Below are 4,485 nucleotides of genomic sequence, written 5' to 3' on the forward strand. Positions count from 1 at the left end.
AGATTTGAAAATACTCATTTACAATAGTGATAACAATAATAAACACTAGTATGGCAATAATGAAATCAATTGTTTATATTCTTTACTTAAATATTAAATCACTCAACAATTGTCTTTTTACTTATGTTAGTGACTCATATATGGCTATAAATAATAATGCATAAAGAACATATAAAGTAATCTCAAAATTTCACAAGCTTTGGATAGTTGAAAACTTCATTCATACTCTCAAAGATGAAGTACATGTACATATCATAGTCTTCTCTTAAAGCTAGTACAAATTTTCCTCTCCCAAATCTTATTCAAAGAATATCATCACAACGCTAACAACCAAGAAAATCCAATATGCAAGAATGACTCCAACACATCCTCCACAACAAGATGTCTCTTTCTCCTCTTCCTCATCTTCTTCTTCACAATTAGATCTTAGGGTTTTATCACAAACCCTAATCTCTAATTTCAATTAAATAACCGCCAACTTCAATGAAATAAACTCTAACACAGAAACTTCAAAATTAGAAAAAAGAAAGAAATGTGCCCTATTTTTTCTCATATTTTAAAATTTTGTAACCAAAAATTTATTGATATTAATACTTTTAAACTAATTTTTTAAACTTATTTCAAAAATATTTTTATTAAATTATTTTTTTAATTTAGGACACAAATGTTACAAAGCCTCTTACATGGTAAATGCACTTTTGATCTTCATAACTATGTACAAATACTGATTAATATTTTTATAAAAATTTAAGATACAAGAATTAAATATTATCTAAAAATGTAAAATATATTTTAACTTAATAAAGATAAATTAAATGATAATCAAGTAAATTAATATTGGTGACCCCATTTATTAAGCCACTTTTAGAAGATAAATTGAGGTCACTCCATAGGGAAAATTGAAACTAGTTTTGCGTTGGCAAAAGTGATAGTATGGACCAGTGCACACAACAGAAGAAAATGAATAGTAAAAAGTAGCAGAGTATGTTATTTATAATATGGGTGGATTTATTGCAAATTGATTTTAAATATCAAAATTCTAGAGGTGAGAGTTGGTAATAGAACTTATTTTCATATTGCTTGTATCTTTCTTCACTATCAACATATTTCATATTGCTTGTATCCTCCTACACTACCAATATATAAGTAATAAGTAACGCCACTACACTACCAATATATAAGTAATAAGTAACGCCACCGAAAATATTACACTTCAAAAAATGCCCATGCTTACTCTGTTGCCAAAAATATTACACTTGAAAAAAATGCGAATGCTTACTCTGTTGTCAAAAAAATTGACCAATTGTGCTTAATGTTCAACTCCCACATACCATTTAGACGGACTTGTTTACTCTTCGGTTGGATTGACAAAGCCTTTACATCACATGCAAATACAAATGCCAATATCCAGCCTTTTGCTGGACTGGGCGACTACATTGCCATGAAATCATTAACATTGGCAGAGTCTAAGCGCGTTCATGCCCACATTATCATAACTAGGTTCGAGCCTGGTAGCTTTATGTGGAACCGCATCATTGACATGTATGCCAAGAGCTCATCACTGACGGATGCACGTCAAATGTTTGACAAAATGCCTGAGCGAGAACGAGATGGAGGGTCCTGGAATGCTATAATAGCAGGCTATGCTCGCCATGGCTGTGGCAAGGAAGCTTTAAAACTGTTTCTACAAATGCAAAGCCGAGGAGTTAAACCAAATGATTCCACCCTTTTCAATGCAATCAATGTCTGTGCAGGTATGTCAGCTCTGGAACAAGCTAAGCAACTCCATGGCCACATTATCACAGGTGGTTATGCATCAAATGCCCTTTTGGCCTGTACTTTGATTGATATTTATGCCAGATGCGCAACTGTGAAGGATGCACGGCAAGTCTTTGAACAAATGCCTGAGAGAAATGCCGATACATGGGATACCATGATTGCAAGATATGCCCGGCTGCGCCACTGCGAGGAGGCTTTGAATCTATTCATGCAAATGCAACAGGCTAGCGTGAAACCCAGTAAGTTTACATATGCGAATGCACTATCTGCATGTGCTCACCTTACAGCTCTGGAATGGGGTATGCAAATCCATGCTCATATCATTCAAACTGGGTTCCAGTCTAATGTAATTGTTGGGAGTGGCCTTGTTGACATGTATTCTAAGTGTGGGAGTATAGAGGAAGGTTTCCAAGTGTTTGATGGAATGCCAGAGAGAGATGTAGTTGCCTGGACTGCAATGGTTGCGGGATATGTGAAATGTGGAAGACTAGATGATGCTCGTCATGTGTTTGACAAAATGCCTGAACGGAATATTGTGTCCTGGAATGCAATGGTTGCAGGTTATGCTCAGAGTTCTCGAGGTAGGGAGGCCATAGAAATATTTCGCCAAATGCTGCCGGTGTACAATAACTTGGACCACATCACCTTTGGTAGCATTCTCAGTGCATGTGCCAGTGTAATGGACCTGGAACTGGGCAGACAGATCCATGCTTATGTCTTCAGAACTGGATTTGAATCAAATGTTTTCATAGGAAATGCCATCCTTGATATGTATTGTAAGTGTGGGAGCTTAGAGAAGGCACGCCAGTGGTTTTTTAAAATGGTCAAACGAGATAAGGTGTCATGGAATGCAATGATTTCAGGTTATAGCCAGCATGGGCAAGATATGAAAGCTCTCGAGATGTTTTCTCAAATGCAATTGGAAGGCATGAAGCCAACACATTTCACCTACAGTAGCATTCTTAGTGCTTGTGCTAGCTTAGAAGCTCTTGAATATGGAAAGCAGGTACATGCTTGCATCATGAATGTTGGCCTAGAATCAAATGTCTTTATAGGGAGTGCCCTTGTTGACATGTATTCCAAATGCGACAATGTAAATTTTGCACGCCGAGTGTTTGACGAAATGGTTGAACAAGATGTGGTTTTGTGGAATGCTATAATAGCTGGATATGCCCTAAATGGGAGTAGCGAAGAAGCCCTCGAACTGTTTGAACACATGCTACAAGCTGGAAAGAGGCCAGACTACATTACATTCATTGCTGTCCTTAATGGCTGCATCAAAGAAGGCCTCGTTCATGCAGGCTGCCGCTATTTTGAGTCAATGGATAGAGATCATTATATCACCCCAAGAGTGGAACATTATGCCTGTATGATTAACCTCCTTGGTAGTACCGGGCACATGGATGAGGTAGAGAAATTCATCGACAACATGCCATTTGAACCCAATGCTATTATGTGGAAGTCACTGCTTAATGCCTGCAGAATTCATGGTAATATAGAGTTAGCAAAACGTGCAGCTGGATGCCTGCTTGAGTTGGAACCAGAAAACCATGATACTTATGTCATGCTGGCAAATGTGTATACTTTTGTTGGCAGGTTGAATGAAGCGGCTGAGGTGATCAAAATGATGAATCAGAGGACGTAAAAAGGTACAAAGAATGCAGCTTGGTTAAAGTTTAAGGAAAGGGAGCTTGCATTTGAAGTGAAAAGATCACACTTACAGCCAACCGAGGTCCATGTAGTGCCTGAAATGCGTGCCACAGGTCCTAATGATGGTCAGAGCACGATATGCAGATGTTGAACTAAATGTATACAATTACGCTAAATGATAAGTTTCATTACTTCAAATGGGAATCCAGGAAGGTGATTGACTGAGTTTCAGAACAAGGGGTATAGAATTCAGGTAAGCAACGAATTTGACTGCAGAGCGAGGGGACAGATACGGTGGTTGAGACGGACAGGTATGATGTTGCACAAACATGAGGATTGCCATCTGCATGACACAGGGATGCTTGGTGTTGATTTGAGACTTCCTAAAGGTTTCAAAGATTTTGTGGATTTTGTTTTTGTGATGGGGAAGCTCAGGGTTCAAAGGTAACTCCGTGCTTATCAGACACCTGTGCTTGCCGTTGAATAAGTTACAAGTTACATTGAACGATATACAAATATCTACAATCGTCTTTTAAACGTGGGCAAATTATCTTTTCAAGAGGCTTTTCTTGTAAAATTAGAAGTTATTATCTTTTCAAGAGGCTTTTCTTGTACATTTTGTGTTGTGAAGTAAATTCTTTCACTTCGCTATTCTAGCTTATACATGGCATTGGCCTTTTTGATAAGACTGCTGCCAATACATTCTTATTTGAGGAGGATTACACTGACAGAACTTGTCAAATGTCCAACATTGAGTCAACAGCATGTATTCTCTATAAAGAACACACTTCGTGTGAATCGATCTGCCCTCTACAAGGGTTTCAGATTTAATACCCTGCGCATATAGTTATACTTTCTTCAATAGTTCCCAGGCATATAACATTTATTAGAGAGAAATCCAAACTATGTTTTGTTATTTGTATAGTTAAGAATTAGTGCTAATTGAATGGCATGTGTGAAGTCTACATTGCAATTTGAGGTTTTCTGAAGCACCGAGAACCGAACCCATGATTAATTACATGGTCAGTAGGTGATATTCCACATGCAACCCATGAT

The 4,485-nt window shown here is 37.6% G+C and overlaps 1 pseudogene; it reads left to right on the forward strand.

The window, feature by feature from the left end:
* The first annotated feature begins 1,209 nt into the window (after nucleotides 1–1,209).
* LOC149204920 (pentatricopeptide repeat-containing protein At3g26540 pseudogene) lies at nucleotides 1,210–4,260 on the forward strand (annotated as a pseudogene).
* Nucleotides 4,261–4,485: the final 225 nt, after the last annotated feature.

Source organism: Pinus tabuliformis, chromosome 1_2 (genome assembly GCF_031772625.1).
Source record: "Pinus tabuliformis cultivar Carrire ecotype Pingquan chromosome 1_2, CPIR1, whole genome shotgun sequence".
NCBI classification, from domain to species: domain Eukaryota; kingdom Viridiplantae; phylum Streptophyta; class Pinopsida; order Pinales; family Pinaceae; genus Pinus; species Pinus tabuliformis.